General features: G+C 33.0%; 1 long non-coding RNA gene across 1 annotated transcript; it reads right to left on the bottom strand.

Moving 5' to 3' along the window:
- Nucleotides 1-1,176: 1,176 nt before the first annotated feature.
- On the bottom strand, nucleotides 1,177-18,358 carry LOC145270722 (uncharacterized). The gene is made up of 2 exons (XR_013865537.1): nucleotides 18,257-18,358; nucleotides 1,177-3,408 (listed from the first exon to the last, which is right to left on the bottom strand). It is a non-coding gene; the product is annotated as an uncharacterized LOC145270722 (long non-coding RNA).
- Nucleotides 18,359-18,865: the final 507 nt, after the last annotated feature.

An 18,865-nucleotide genomic window follows, 5' to 3' on the forward strand; every position in this document is an offset into this window, starting at 1 on the left:
TAATAAATAAGCACTTCACAATGTGGTCATCCTCAACTAATCCAGCAAAGGTCCATGGAAAAAACAAACACAATTTTTAATGCTAAATTACGTGTGACCATAAAAAATTATTTTAAAAATGCCAAATAAAATATAAAAGAGCCCTACAAAATATAACTGCTACACAACTATCACCATCGACGTTGTATATGGCTAATCAGTTTATAATTGTTGAGTAAATGATAATCAGATGTTGTTCAAGCATGGATCTTCAAAAAATGTAGCATCCCAATGGATGATAGCTGCCTCATCAATGACAGATGGATGGCAACTGGATATAGGTGCTACTGCTACAGATTTCCTGGCATATCGGAATTCACAATGTCAAAGTTTTACAAGAATATGATATATTGTTTCACTTTTCATCGGTCGAAGTTCTCAGAAATTAATAGGCTTCCTACGTGAGGCTTACGTTAAAGTCTATATGAAATACATAGATATTTGAATGTTCTATTAAAGTTCTTTTGTCTTCCATATGTTTTTGCATTTGACACAACAAATATTCCTTCTACGCAAAGAACCACATACGTCAAAGGAATGTGGTTTGGCTACTTTTTAATTTAATTTTTTTTGTTTAAGCTGGTGGTTAATGCCTGGCATCCTATCTCATATATTTCCCCCGAACAATCATTTTGAGATTCTAACGTTTGCTTTTGAACAATTCCATTGTATAGTAGCCATCCTCTAGAAGAACCTGATAGCTCGATGTCAAATGGCTCATCCTCCCTATTTCTGTGTAGTTCAAACTTATATAGTCCGATATGAATGAATCCAAAAAATATTTCTCACAATATTTTTTGACCCATTTTTCCAATTTTCGTTAATAAAAAGTTATAGAGTATTTTTAACAACTCTTCTGGGTGATTTCCGTAGCAGACTTGTTTTCTAATTCTGTCATATTTATAAAACAGTCTTGATTAAAATGGTTTGCCAATTGCATGATAGAGGTTGTTCTGCTGGCTCCTTCCATGAGGGTCTTGTTTAATGAAGCTGGAATGCAACGTTGACGTATCGATATTTTGAAGATCATCCGATACTGTTTCTTGTATGTGTTTTCATATGACGCAACAAATCTGACTTCTGTGCCCAACAAAAATCACATACTTCACATTAATGTAGTTTATCTCTTTTTCAAAATTTTTCTTCCTTTGAAGATTATAACACTAAGTATGGGGCAGCCAAACCAGTTGATAACATTCTCCTGCTTTTCATTGAAATCAACCGAGAGCTTTTTTTTTAGTATCCTAGTTGTTCCCGTAATTGCAGTTATCTGGATCTCTTTTGCACTTGGTTCACCAGGAATATTATTTAGGTATGATTGATATCTCTCTAATATTCCAGTTTCTTTTCATATCATACATGAGATCTGTTTCTCCCTTTCAGCTCTGTTCAGACCTCCATCATTAGGGGCAATAACTTCAACCAAGGTTGCAACTCTCTCTGACTTATTCCATATAACTATGTCAGGTCGTCTCCTGTATGCGTTTTCATATGACGCAACAAGTATGACATGTGCAAAAGAAGAATGTGGCTAATCTTCGTCTTTTTCCTTAACATTCTTATCACATCGTTTTTGCTGGGGATGGGGCATTCTACCGGATGTGAAACATTCTCCCATTAGTTTTACTCCAACCGAGAGACCTTTTTAAGATTCTAACTCTTCCTCTATTGCCATTGGTTGTATTTATTTTGCACTTGGTTCTCCGGGTATATTCGCCAGATAGTTTCTGAAGTTCTTTTTCATTAGCCCGAGTGTTCCTACAATCCATTCGTATCATTGGTATTTTGCTATTTTCTTTCTTGCTGCTGTGTTAATGCCAGCATCATTATTGACGCTTCAACTACAGTTACCGCTTTCTTCCTCTTGTCCCACATGTGTTTTTATGATTAAACAAATTTTACTGGCATGAAAAAGGAGAACCACATACTTCACAAGAATGTTGTTTTTCTCCTTTTTTTTATTTTCTTATTTTTAGAAGGCAGCAAAACAACGAACATTTCCATACTTTTAATTGAAATCAACCAAAAAATTAACTATAAATTTGACTCTCTTGCAAAAGAAGAATTTATACTATATTTGAATGTGGTTTGTCTTCCGTATGTGTTTTCATATGATTCAACAAATGTGACCTCCGTGCAAAAGAAGAACCACAAACTTCAGAAGAATGTGGCTTCTCTCCCGTGTGTGTTAGCATATGACGCGACAAAGTTGACTTTTCTGCAAAAGAAGAACCACATACTTCACAAGAATGCGGTTTCTCTCCCGTATGTGTTGCCATATGCCTCAACAAACGTGACTTCTGTGCAAAAGAAGAACCACATACTTTACAAGAATGTGGTTTGACTCCCAGATGTGTTAGCATATGCTGTGATAAAGTTGACTTCTCTGCAAAAGAAAAACCACATATCTCACAAGAATGTGGTTTGTCTCCCGTATGTGTGATCATATGCTTCGATAAATATGACTTCCGTGCAAAAGAAGAGCCACAAACCTCACAAGAATGTGGTTTGTCTCCCGTATGTGTTAGTATATGGCTCAACAAATTTGCTTTCCAGGCAAAAGAAGAACCACATACTTCACAAGAATGTGGTTTCTCTCCCGTATGTGTTGTCATATGACTCAACAAATGTGACTTCTGTGCAAAAGAAGAACCACATACTTCACAAGAATGTGGTTTTACTCCCATATGTGTTTTCATATGACGCACCAAATGTGACTTCTGTGCAAAAGGAGAGGCACATACCTCACAAGAATGTGGTTTTTCTCCCGTATGTGTTTTCAGATGACTCACCAAATGTGACTTCCGTGCAAAAGAAGAACCACATACTTCACAAGAATGTGGTTTGTCTCCCATATGTGTTATCATATTTTTCAACAAATGTGACTTCCATGAAAAAAAAGAAGAATGTAGTTTGTCTCTTTCTTATTTTAAATTCCTTATCATTTGGTTTTTCCTGGGGATTTAAGAACTTTAAGTGCTATTGTTTGTACTTTTGCACTTGGTTAACTGTGTATATTAGCCAGATAGTTTTTGAAATTATTTTTCCTTAGCCCAGTTGCTGCTAGAATGACTGGTATGATTGATACATTGGAAGATTCCAGTTTATTTTCATGTCGTACATAAGTTATTGGTATTTTGTTATGTTCCTGAGATTTGCTACTACATTGGATATCCAGTTCTTTCTCAGATTTTCCAGTGTAGATATATATATATATTCCACAAAATGTGTATGCAATGTAGTGTATGATCATAGGCATGCTAGTAAAATTCATATGACAAAAATGTAAAATAATTTAAAACCTTTAAATCACCAATGAAGAAAAGCCCTTCTTACCCATTAATTCGTTTCCTTTCAGTGTTGCAAATTCTGAAAATATGAAATAAATTTAAAATAATATATTTCATGTTTATTTTTTATTAAAAATATCAAAAACATCTATTATTAATGAAAATAAAAAAATGAGTAGAGTGTTATGCAATACTGCTTGGTTAAAAAAAATTGATGTGCTTTTTTTTTGTTGGATTTGTGAAGCCATTTTAAATCTATTGCTGACGTTGTTATCTATAGCATTCCCTTTCCTGTACGAAGTAACTTTAGGATGGCCAGATTTATCCATTAGATATACAAGAAAGGCGGAATTAGTGAGCTCCTAACAGTGGCTAAGAAATCGAGGCATATGGACTAGATGTTACATTGTCTAAACTGGAACGACAACAATTACGATTAGAGATGCTTTGTTGCCTAAAAGGTGGAATTTTAAGATGGTTTAAAGCTCATTTGTTTCCTTAAGACAGCTTTTCACTGTTGTTTTTAATCTATAATTATTTACTTCATCCTATAATCTATAATTATTTACTTCATCCTATAATCTATTATTTACTTCATCCTATAATCTATAATTATTTACTTCATCCTATAATCTATAATTATTTACTTCATCCTATAATCTATAATTATTTACTTCATCCTATAATCTATTATTTACTTCATCCTATAATCTATAATTATTTACTTCATCCTATAATCTATAATCTATAATTTACTTCATCCTATAATCTATAATTATTTACTTCATCCTATAATCTATTATTTACTTCATCCTATAATCTATAATTATTTACTTCATCCTATAATCTATAATTATTTACTTCATCCTATAATCTATAATTATTTACTTCATCCTATAATCTATAATTATTTACTTCATCCTATAATCTATAATTATTTACTTCATCCTATAATCTATTATTTACTTCATCCTATAATCTATAATTATTTACTTCATCCTATAATCTATAATCTATTATTTACTTCATCCTATAATCTATAATTATTTACTTCATCCTATAATCTATTATTTACTTCATCCTATAATCTATAATTATTTACTTCATCCTATAATCTATAATTATTTACTTCATCCTATAATCTATAATTATTTACTTCTGCCTATAATCTATTATTTAGTTCATCCTATAATCTATAATTATTTACTTCATCCTATAATCTATAATTTACTTCATCCTATAATCTATAATTATTTACTTCATCCTATAATCTATAATTATTTACTTCATCCTATAATCTATAATTAATTACTTCATCCTATAATCTATAATTATTTACTTCATCCTATAATCTATAATTATTTACTTCATCCTATAATCTATAATCTATAATTTACTTCATCCTATAATCTATAATTATTTACTTCATCCTATAATCTATTATTTACTTCATCCTATAATCTATAATTATTTACTTCATCCTATAATCTATAATTATTTACTTCATCCTATAATCTATAATTATTTACTTCTGCCTATAATCTATTATTTAGTTCATCCTATAATCTATAATTATTTACTTCATCCTATAATCTATAATTTACTTCATCCTATAATCTATAATTATTTACTTCATCCTATAATCTATAATTTACTTCATCCTATAATCTATAATTATTTACTTCATCCTATAATCTATAATTAATTACTTCATCCTATAATCTATAATTATTTACTTCATCCTATAATCTATAATTATTTACTTCATCCTATAATCTATTATTTACTTCATCCTATAATCTATAATTATTTACTTCATCCTATAATCTATAATCTATAATTTACTTCATCCTATAATCTATAATTATTTACTTCATCCTATAATCTATTATTTACTTCATCCTATAATCTATAATTATTTACTTCATCCTATAATCTATAATTATTTACTTCATCCTATAATCTATAATTATTTACTTCTGCCTATAATCTATTATTTAGTTCATCCTATAATCTATAATTATTTACTTCATCCTATAATCTATAATTTACTTCATCCTATAATTATTTACTTCATCCTATAATCTATAATTATTTACCTCATCCTATAATCTATAATTTACTTCATCCTATAATCTATAATTATTTACTTCATCCGATAATCTATAATTATTTACTTCATCCTATAATCTATAATTATTTACTTCATCCTATAAGGGTCAATAGTTTCCCTTTTCCATCCATATATATTCTGATATAACTGATTTTTCAATCTCTTAACATATTACAGTTTTTCAATATTTTACTAATCTTACTGTTAATGAATGACATGGCTCACATTTGTATAATTTTCCACATTTACATGGAATCTCTTAGTCATGATTTTTTTACAAGCGACTACATTTTGCATGCCCATGAGAAGCAGAAAGATATTTTCCAGTGACCGGTGAGAGGCTGGTCACTCTTGAGGGGTTCACCACTAGACAAGTAAGAATGTAGTCCTGCTGGGTTGCATCTATGGTCCTACGAGCCAAGAGCGATGAACACTGACAAGAGTACATCACAAGTATACTCCCGTGAACCAGGATAGTGACGGATGTGCCCTGCTCCCAGATAAGAGAGGGGGTTAGGGTAATATTATAGTGCCGATTACCTAGGACATCACATCTCTGAGATGTGCACAAATGAGTAACCATGAACACATTTTTGAAGCGTCTGGAACTCAGTTTTCTTGAAGAAAAAACATCGAAAAATATAAGAAAAAGGAAAATGGCACAGAAAAATGTTTTTAAAAAAATCGGGGGGAAAAAGAACGATTGAAAAGAAAACTTATCGAAAAGAAAAGACAGACCGACATTGAACTTATCAAAAAGAAAGATTGAAATTGAACTTTGAGGGCATAGCTAAAAAAAAATAATAGCCAGCAGTCAGAATGCAGGGAAAAACTGTGCAGCAAGGAGCAAGGAAGACCACAAGAGACAAAGAAAAGGAGATCGAAAGAAGCAGACGAGAAGAAGGTAAGGGCAGATTTTTATTAGTTCATTTTGCTTTGCTCCAATGATTTTTTTAGGTGCGGTTGTCAGTGTGGTTTTTCTTGATTAAGTCTCCGTAGCGAAAGTTTTGTCTTAATATGCAACGTATTGTTGATTTGTTTCTCACACCCCAAAGGAAAAAGTGAAAATTAAATATGTATTCGTATAAACTGGTTGATACGTCGTCGTTGTATAAGAACGGACGTGCATATGTTGTCATTGATATGAGAGAGAGAGAGAGAGAGAGAGAGAGAGAAAGAGAGAGAGAGAGAGAGAGAGAGAGAGAGAGAGAGAGAGAGGCAAGTCCCCTTAAAAGGCATAGCAGTAAACAGAGTTTAGTTTAAGACTAACTAAATTTGAGAAAGAAGAGAAATATCAGAAAAATGAATATGTGGATAGGATCTGACCTTTCTTTTACTCAATGAGGTGTGAGAGAAATCTTGAGATTGTTTTTTAATTAGCAGATAGCTGGATAAGGATGTGGGGGTCAATGATGAAGGAATTCCCCAGTGTTAAATGTAAGAACTGACTTTATTAAGAAGACGGAAATAATAGATAATAATTGTTCTTTAAGCGGTTTTAATTTCCATTTTGTACTTATCACAAACCACTGACAACTGACAAGAGCACACCTGAGCAAAGTGCGGATATCAATGAGTGCCCTCCACCGAAACCTGGATAGCATGCATGAGCTGCAACCATCGCCAAAACCCAAGGTGACAGCAGGGACCCCAAGATCAGTCCTTAAGCCATTATTAAAAAAAGAAAAAGAATGAAAAAGCAAATATCAAAAGTGCAAATATTTTTCTGATTATTTTATGAGTTTTTATGAGAAAGGTAAAATGAGCAAGTAGTTTAAAGGGTGTATGAGCCCTCATTTAATAGTGAACTGAGCATGGTTATCTTTCCTCAGTTGCATGCACATAGGTTAAGTCATAGAGAAGGACCGAAAATGGAAAAAAATGAAAAGAAAAAAACATGTTTTGCATGCACAAAAAAACATGTTTTGCAGTTGTAGAGAAGACTGAAACAAAAAGAAAGAAAAGAGAAACTGTTTTGCATGTACATGGTTTAGTCACCTTAAAAAAAAGGGCTAGTAAAGTGAAAAAAATGGGAGTTTATCAATAAAAAAAAAACAAATATATGCATGTGAAGGCGAATATGAAATCCCTGACTCCCGAGCTGTTGAAGCTTACAAATGCATTGGTGCATGTTTAGTTATTGAGCGAGTTTCATTTTCTCTGAGGATAAGAACTATGGACTAACCACAAGTACATATGCACGCATACAAGCTCATGCACAAAAATAAGCAGAACTATTAGAGCAGAACATTTTTGCATACCGAATGGACCATTAATCCACGAACATTTTTGCATGCTGAATGAACAATTTTGTCGGTTGTTTTTTTTATGATTAATTTTTGATTGTAGAATCCCTAGTTTCTGGTCGTGCTTCTGATGCAGGGTGCTTCAGTGTAATTTGCAAGCAAATGGCAAGGAAAAGGAAGGGGTAGATGTAGCAAGATCCCCCGGGATACCAGATGGTCATGATTTTCAAATAGAGGAAGAGAAGGAAGGGGAAGGGGTGTGATAGTTGGTCAAGAAAAAAAAAAGAAAAATGTCTCTGGGACTTTATTAAGAAGAAGGAAATAATAGATAATAATTGTTCTTTAAGCAGTTTTAATTTACATTTTGTACTTATGTAGCGATAAGAAGAGGCAGAAATAAATAAAATATTTCAATGATCCAAAAAAAATATGATAATGAGATTCTTGAGTTTAGCAGAACAACAATACAGGATCGTTTTCTGGTTGAGTTGAGAACAATTCAGATATTATGGAAACAATATATTCTGTTGAAAGGTATGTAAGGGATACGATCTCACTGGCTGACATCTATAGGAAATTTAGGGTAAAAAAAAGTCGCCAACCAAATATATTCGACTCAGATGACGAACCACTCATGGTTAAATAAATAATTATCGCGTCAGTCCCAAAGTTCGGTTAAAAAAAAGTAAAAGTAAAATTAAATGGAGGTATGATGTTGAGGAGGAGGGAGAAAATTCAAGACAAGAGAAAAGAGGAAGAATATAAGACAATGGGAAATAGAAAGAAGATGTGTAGAAAAAGTAATCTTAAAAATGACAGAGGAGGGGGAAAAAGCCAGTGTTATAAAAACGATTGTCTTTTTAGATTTAGGGTTTTTTTACTTGCTGGCATCGAGACGTCCACATCGCTCTCGCCCCGCCTGGGGTGGGGACAGAAACCCTCATAGGAGCTAAGTTGAAAAGCTCTTTTTCTTAGCTGGGAAATCAACTAGATGAACTTAAGTTATACAACCTGCATCACAAAGCTCGGATCAAAGAACTCGACTTTAAACAAGTGTAAAATTATTTATAAATAATTATTTTGTTTGTTTTTTTACGAAAATGAACCAGAGTTTTTCTTTGTTTCTCGACTGCCGGCCTGAATGAAGATGCAGTTTATTTAAGGTATGCCTTGACGCCAGATGATGCAGGAGACAGACTGGATCCAGCACGAAGCCAGAGTGATGGCCGAAGTGAATGATGTTGCCACACGGACTTAGGGTCATGCACACTTCGCATGCCCTGAGCAGCAGAGAGATATTTTCCAGTGACCGGTGGGAGGCTGGTCACCCTTGAGGGGTCCACCACCAGACAAGTAAGAATGTAGCCCTGCTGGGTTGCATCTATCGTCCTGTGAGCTGGGAGTGATGAACACTGCCAAGAGTACATCACAAGTATGCTCCCGTGAACCAGGATAGTGACGGATGCGTCCCGCCCCCAGACAAGAGAGGGTGTTACGGTTATAACTGTACATGCACATGTTCCTGGAGAGTTGAATCCCCCTTGTATACTCTCGTGTTTATCTCTCTAGTGGATGGTTTCTCTCAAATTTTCCACCTCACTTTGACATGTATTGCTATTAGTACATATTGTTTTTGCTCGGTGTTGTAGGAAACAAACTATTACATTGTTTACATTATATATATTGTAAGAATTGACTAGCTACATATTTAAAGATATTAAAAAATATTTGGGCTGTTATGAAAGTCTTTTAATGATGTTAACCTCACATGGAATCACATGACTTGTAAAGTAAAAGCGACAAGAGTTTAATTCCTTGGTGTAATGTGATGGTGCACATATGCAAACGCATGCATTACAGATGGTAACAAATGCACAGGAAGATGAGGTTAGTTTGTCATGATTGATATTGTCAGTGGTGTAAGGTCAACTATTTAACACCCACAGCTGTCAAGGCCGAGCTCATGTCAACGACAGCAGAACATACATTCCATTTGCTGAAGGTTTTTACGAGTTATTCGAACAAATATTAAAGAAGCCTGGACGAACTGTAAACATACAACAAAGAAAGGTCTCGTGAAGTTTAGGAAAACAAAAACATAAAACAATACGGTACGTGACATTCCATTTTTAACCCTCCTGTTTCTGCTCGAAAACAACAAATATATACATATATGTGATGCACATAAGATAATAAAAATCAGATGTATGCTCAAAATTTTTTAAGCTAATTTTTTTCTCTCTTTCGTATTTATTAAAAAAATCATTTTGTTGTTTTATTTTCTTGTTCTTTCGTCAGTAGCTTACGATTGTTATAATGAAGTAGCAGCTATTTTCAAATTTTTCGCAGGGACTGACTTCAGAATTGAAAAAAACCAGTAGGGTAGGTTAAAATGGATACAGGGCTATATGCAAAAGATAGATTAGCAGAAGGTGTTTAAAGTGGAATAGACTGGAGGAGCAGACAAGTCAGAAAACAGGTACTGGGATTTTTTTTAGGGTTTAAGGGATAGGAGAGTGAAGATGTTTGTGATGAGACACAAGCCACAAGATCTTCAAGTGGATTATCAGAAAGCTATAGCAGAAGTTAAATGGAGGATCTGGCTTGACGCAAAAGAGGAAACAAAGTAGAGAGTAGAGGACTAGGACTTAAAACTTAAGTAAGTAAAAAAGCTAGGTAGATAATTAGGTGTTACTGAACAAGGGTGTACCAATGCACATAGAGTTGATTAGAATTGAGGAAAAAAATTATAGAGGAGCAGAAAGGTCAGTAATAAATATGTGATAATAAACCATTACTGGCTTAATAAAAATGAGGTGAGGATGTATTGTTATACTGACTTATCCCAATACTGAGAAATACTACAGACTGTACACGGATCAGAGAGAGCAGAGAGGTTGATAAACCAATTAATTTATTCTTATCCCATAAACTTAGTAATATGCAGACAAGATGGTCGACTATAGAAAAAGAAGCATACACGATACACTTAATAATTACATGATACACTATGCCCTTAATAAGTTGAATGAATATTTTCATAGTATGAAGGTCAACATCTATAAAAATCACATACCTTTAAAATATTTATTCAATATTAATATTAAACTCGCCTATATAGAATAGGAAAATACAGACGTGGGCTTTGAAGGAGAAGAAAAACGTTTGTGTGGATCTTTTGTTATGCACCGTTGATTTGAGCAGAGACGTTTCCTGGTAGAAATAGATGGTAGGAATTACTCTGTAAATAAGAAGGTTCAAGACTCATCAGTATCGCACAAACATCATACGTTATTGGGTTTTGATTTAATTAGGGAACAAGAGGCAGATAAGGTCATTTTTAGATTTAAAGATGCAGATGAAGAACGGTAAGTCGTCTAAAATGGAATAAAAACGTTGATGGTGATGACCGAGATTCTGTATTACTTCTTGCAGACGATGAACAATTATGGACAATTATATGTACTGCAACATATGGTCACAATATATATATATATTGTTGTGGAGAAATCCACTAATTAACATAGGTTAATGAGTGAGATAAAGGTATCAATCACCAATACCGGAAGAGTCCTGCAACTACCGCCAAGTAGGCAAGACGCCTATGTTGCCTTCAGTAAGACATGCAACACGCCACCTGCTAGAATATCTCCAACTGAAGTATATCTGAAGACATGTAAATATGCATATAACTTTTCTTCCTAATATATTCTTGTTATACTTTTACTTTCCGTGTTCTTGTTAATTATTTGTGCAGACACAATATATATATATATATATATATATGAGCAAAAATATTTCTGACCATGTTTATTTAAGGTGAACGAATAGGCAAATGTATTCCATGCTCATCGATATGTATAGTGGTTGGCTGGAGGTTTTTGTGGCCACTTACAAGAAGGCTGAAACAGTTTTTCTCTGCTGTAGGATGAAATAAGTTTTTATATTTTTATCTAAAAATGAAGTGCACAATTTTTTTCTTGCTGATGAAAAATGTACTGCAGAACAAATGTTTAACTTGACAGTCATGTATGTAAATGATATGTAAGGGTTTACTGTTTCCCCCTAACACGTTTCATATACCCTTAGACTCCAACCATAACCTTAACACGTTTCATATACCCTTAGACTCCAACAATAGCCTTACCACGTCTCATATACCTTAAGACTCCAACCATAACCTTAACACATTTCATATACCATTAGACTCCAGCCATAACCTTAACACGTTTCATATACCCTAACACTCCAACCATAACCTTAACACGTTTTATATACATAAAGACCCCAACAATAACCTTAACACATTCAATATACCTTTAGACTCCAACCATAACCTTAACACGTTTCATACACACATAGACTCCAACCATAACCTTAACACATTACATATATCTTTAGATTCCAACCATAACCTAAACACGTTTCATATACCCTAACACTCCAACAATAACGTTAACACATTCTATATACCCTTAAACTCAAATGATAACCGTAACAAATTCACTATACCCTTAGACTCCAACCATAACCTTAATACGTTTCATATACCATTAGACTCAAACCATAACTTTAATACGTTTCATATAACATTAGACTCTAACCATAACTTTAACACGTGTAATACCACTAGACACCAACCATAACCTTTAAACATTTTATATATATTTAGACACCAACCATAACCTTAATACGCTGCATATACTATTAGACTTCAGCCATAAGATATATACTTCCATATACACTTAAACTCAAGCCATAACCTTTACACGTTTAATATACACATAGACTCCAACCATAACCTTAACACATTCCATATACTTTTTGACTCCAACCATAACATTAACACGTTTCATATACCCTTACACTCCAACCATAACCTTAACACGTTACATATACCCGTACACTCCACCATAACCTTAACACATTTAATATATATTTAGACTCCAACAATAACCTTAAAACATTCCGTATACATTTAGACTCCAACCATAACCTTCATACGTTTCATATACACTTAGAATCACACCATAACCTTAACACGTTCCATATACCCTTAAGCTCAATCGATAACCTTAACACGTTCACTAGACCCTTAGACTCCAACCATAACATTAACACGTTTCATATGCCATAAGACTCCAACCATAACCTTAACACGTTTCATATACCATTAGACTCCAACCATAAGCTTAACAGGTTTAATATACAATTAGACTCCAACCATAACCTTAATACGTTTCATATACACAAAGACTCCAACCATAACCTTAACATGTTTCTTATATCATTAGACTCCAACCATAACTTTGACACGTTTAATACCATTAGACACCAACCATAACCTTTACAGGTTTCATATACCCTTACACTCCAACCATAACCCAAATACGTTTACTATACCCTTAAACTCCAACCATAACATTAACACGTTTCATATGCACTTAAACTCCACCCATAACCTTAACACGTTTCATATACCATTAGACTCCAAGCATAACCTTAACATGTTTCATATACTCCTACACTCCATCATAACCTTAACACGTTTAATATATATTTAGACTCCAACAATAACCTTAAAACATTCCATATACCTTTAGACTCCAACAATAACCTTAAAACATTCCATATACCTTTAGACTCCAACCATAACCTTAACACGTTTCGTATACACTTAAACTCCAACCATAACCATAACACGTTCACTAGAACCTTAGACTCCAACCATAACCTTAACACGTTTCATACACCATTAGACTCCAACGATAATCTTAACACGTTTCATATACTCTTAGACTCCACAATAACCTTAACACGTTTTATATACCCTTACACTCCAACCATAACCTTAACACGTTTCATATACACTTACACTGCAACGATAACACGTTTCATATACCATTAGATTCCAACCATAACATTAACCCGTTTGCTATACTATTAGACTTCAACCATTACCTTAACATGTTTCATATACCATTAGACTCCAACCATGACCTTAACACGTTTCATATACCCTTACACTCCAACCATAACACGTTTTATATACATTTAGACTCCAACCATAACCTTAACACGTTTCATATACCTTTAGACTTCAACCATAACCTTAACACATTACATATACCTTTAGACTCCAACCATAACCTTAACACATTACATATACCTTTGGACTCCAACCATAACCTTAACACATTACATATACCTTTAGACTCCAACCATAACCTTAACACATTACATATACCTTTGGACTCCAACCATAACCTTAACACATTACATATACCTTTGGACTCCAACCATAACCTTAACACGTTTCATATACCTTTGGACTCCAACCATAACCTTAACACGTTTCATATACCTTTAGACTCCAACCATAACCTTAACACGTTTCATATACCTTTAGACTCCAACCATAACCTTAACACATTACATATACCTTTGGACTCCAACCATAACCTTAACACGTTTCATATACCTTTAGACTCCAACCATAACCTTAACACATTACATATACCTTTGGACTCCAACCATAACCTTAACACATTACATATACCTTTGGACTCCAACCATAACCTTAACACGTTTCATATACCTTTAGACTCCAACCATAACCTTAACACGTTTCATATACCTTTAGACTCCAACCATAACCTTAACACATTACATATACCATTAGACTCCAACCATAACCTTAACACATTACATATACCTTTGGACTCCAACCATAACCTTAACACATTACATATACCTTTAGACTCCAACCATAACCTTAACACGTTTCATATACCTTTAGACTCCAACCATAACCTTAACACATTACATATACCATTAGACTCCAACCATAACCTTAACACATTACATATACCTTTGGACTCCAACCATAACCTTAACACATTACATATACCTTTAGACTCCAACCATAACCTTAACACGTTTCATATACCTTTAGACTCCAACCATAACCTTAACAAATTACATATACCATTAGACTCCAACCATAACCTTAACACATTACATATACCTTTGGACTCCAACCATAACCTTAACACATTACATATACCTTTAGACTCCAACCATAACCTTAACACGTTTCATATACCTTTAGACTCCAACCATAACCTTAACACATTACATATACCTTTGGACTCCAACCATAACCTTAACACGTTTCATATACTCTTAGACTCCAACCATAACCTTAACACATTACATATACCTTTGGACTCCAACCATAACCTTAACACGTTTCATATACCTTTAGACTCCAACCATAACCTTAACACATTACATATACCTTTAGACTCCAACCATAACCTTAACACGTTTCATATACCTTTAGACTCCAACCATAACCTTAACACATTACATATACCTTTGGACTCCAACCATAACCTTAACACGTTTCATATACTCTTAGACTCCAACCATAACCTTAACACATTACATATACCTTTAGACTCCAACCATAACCTTAACACATTACATATACCTTTGGACTCCAACCATAACCTTAACACATTACATATACCTTTGGACTCCAACCATAACCTTAACACGTTTCATATACTCTTAGACTCCAACCATAACCTTAACACATTACATATACCTTTAGACTCCAACCATAACCTTAACACATTACATATACCTTTAGACTCCAACCATAACCTTAACACATTACATATACCTTTGGACTCCAACCATAACCTTAACACATTACATATACCTTTAGACTCCAACCATAACCTTAACACGTTTCATATACCTTTAGACTCCAACCATAACCTTAACACATTACATATACCTTTAGACTCCAACCATAAACTTAACACGTTTCATATACCTTTAGACTCCAACCATAACCTTAACACATTACATATACCATTAGACTCCAACCATAACCTTAACACATTACATATACCTTTGGACTCCAACCATAACCTTAACACATTACATATACCTTTAGACTCCAACCATAACCTTAACACATTACATATACCTTTAGACTCCAACCATAACCTTAACACGTTTCATATACCTTTAGACTCCAACCATAACCTTAACACATTACATATACCTTTGGACTCCAACCATAACCTTAACACATTACATATACCTTTAGACTCCAACCATAACCTTAACACATTACATATACCTTTAGACTCCAACCATAACCTTAACACATTACATATACCTTTAGACTCCAACCATAACCTTAACACATTACATATACCTTTGGACTCCAACCATAACCTTAACACATTACATATACCTTTAGACTCCAACCATAACCTTAACACGTTTCATATACCTTTAGACTCCAACCATAACCTTAACACATTACATATACCTTTAGACTCCAACCATAACCTTAACACGTTTCATATACCTTTAGACTCCAACCATAACCTTAACACATTACATATACCATTAGACTCCAACCATAACCTTAACACATTACATATACCTTTGGACTCCAACCATAACCTTAACACATTACATATACCTTTAGACTCCAACCATAACCTTAACACGTTTCATATACCTTTAGACTCCAACCATAACCTTAACACATTACATATACCATTAGACTCCAACCATAACCTTAACACATTACATATACCTTTGGACTCCAACCATAACCTTAACACATTACATATACCTTTGGACTCCAACCATAACCTTAACACGTTTCATATACCTTTAGACTCCAACCATAACCTTAACACATTACATATACCTTTGGACTCCAACCATAACCTTAACACGTTTCATATACTCTTAGACTCCAACAATAACCTTAACAGGTTTCATATACCTTTAGATGTCGACCATAACCTTTTTACGTTTCATATACCTTACACTCCAAGCATAACCTTTACATTTCCATATACCCTTAAACTCAAACCACAACCTTTGCACGTTTTATATACACATAGACTCCAACAATAACCTTAACACATTCCATATAGCTTTAGACTCCAACCATAACCAAAACATAACACGTTTAATATACCTTTGCACTTTACCAATAACCTTAACACGTTTCATATACCTTTAGACTCCAACCATAACCTTATCACGTTTCATATACACTTAGACCCCAACCATACCCTTAACACATTCCATATACCCTAAGACTCCAACCATAACAGGTTTCATATACCATTAGACTTCAACCATAACCTTAACACGTTTCATATACTTTAAAATTCATTTTTTTTTCATTGTAAACTATGAAGAAATTGTTCTGGTCTATGTCTAGAATATTTCAATCCCCTCCCCCAAAAAACATTTATGATTACCACTTTTATAAGTTTTGGGGGTGCTGAAACTTATATATGCTTTAACAGTGGCGTAGAGAAATAGTTTTCATGATATGAAAAATGTACTCTTTTTACATTTTTTTATTAAGAATTTAACGTAAAATCAGCCAACCTATTGAGTGAAGATAAAAGTATTTTTTCCTAATTTCATCTTTCAATAAACTCGAGAATATTAAAGAAAAGAAAAAGAGAAAAACCTGCATACAGATACGTGTTATTCCTTATGTTATCAGTGGTGACCATTTCTGTATGTGCAAGCATATGCATATTTTTGCCACAAAGAAGTTTTCTGATTATGAAGCCGTGTAATTCCTTATGTTATCATTGTGGCCAATTCTTTACATTGTAGAATATTCAGAAAACGACTTGTTTGTGACAAAGTTTAATGGGATATTCGTTTTCAGCACACAAAAAAAACTATAGAAATCGTCATCTGATTGTTAAGGTCTAAAGTAAGTAACTATTTAACAAAACGCCTTTCAGCCCCCTCCCCCCACTCCCCAAAATTATCACTGTGTGGCCTGAAAGTGAGTGCTTATTTGGTGCTAGTGCACTTATGGATCCGCACCATTTTTTAAATAGTATTTTCAGGATTAATTAAAGTTTTATGATATCTTTTTTATTCAATTCTTAGGTTAAAGTACAGAATAGGTACAAAACACCCTCCTCTTCACATGTTAAGAATGGCTTTCTAAAAATAACATTATTATTTCAGCATGGATCAATAAGTGCTCTAGTACCGCTCATTTTACATTAAATTTATATATATAAAAAAAATGATTCCCACTTTTGAAAAAAGTAATTTCCTCATATCATGAAATCGAATTCCTTCCACTTTTGAAGCATATATTTGTTTTCAGCACAATCGAAAAATTATAAAATTGTAAAGATTTTTTAAGAGTTTTTAACATTTTTTTGTTTTGTTTTTTGCTTTACGTCAGATTCTAGACATCCATCGTTATTTTTTATGTTTAAGTATTGAAAATAAAATAATAAATTAATGATAATAATCCACTGAGAAAATTGAAAAAAAAAACAACATAAATTAAAAATATTTAAAATTTATAAAATTATTTTTTTCTTTACATTTAAGTCAATATTGAAAACAAAAAATCAATCTACATTGAAAAAATTTCAACGATAAATCAACATTTTCATTAGGATTATTCGTTTAGTAAAGATAGTTATCTCCCTTACATTTTTAACGTATTCTGCAAATGCGCAAAAATCGATACTTACGTTTTTGTTTTATAATCTGCTTTCGATTAACTTTATCTGCTTTTATAAAGGAAACGATTTTTCAAATGTGATTGACTTTACAAACTCAAGTTAACATTCAAGATGACGAACGGAAGAGCAAGTTCGCAGAAAACAAAATTGAAGAGGAAAAATAAAAAAATAAATCATTTCAAAATAGAGCCGATCTATTTGGTGAATATCATGGATAAAATTAGTATTATTTTATTTAACATTTTAATATTTACATGAGAGAGAACAGATTACAAGTTTCATTTTTATTAATTCTCTAATTCGTTGCATGTGCAATTTAATGGCGGAAACTAATAGTGTTTAAAGCCGTATTTTCGTATTTTTATTTATTTTTTTTAATATAGATTTCTGATTATTTCTTGATTGTGTTTAAAAGATTAATCTAAAGTAAAGTTTTTATAGCCGCCTTTTCGTATTTTTATTTATTTATTTATTTGTTGTTTGTTTCCTGATTATTTTGATTGTTTGAAAGATTAAAGCCTAAAGTTAATCTGATGATTGTGCAGTTTACCAAACATATTAAAAATAAATACATTGAAAAAGAACTATATTGTAAGTGCCTAAAATTTATATCTATGC

This window comes from Euprymna scolopes, chromosome 46 (assembly GCF_053919585.1).
Source record: "Euprymna scolopes isolate OS-2025 chromosome 46, ASM5391958v1, whole genome shotgun sequence".
NCBI lineage: Eukaryota > Metazoa > Mollusca > Cephalopoda > Sepiida > Sepiolidae > Euprymna > Euprymna scolopes.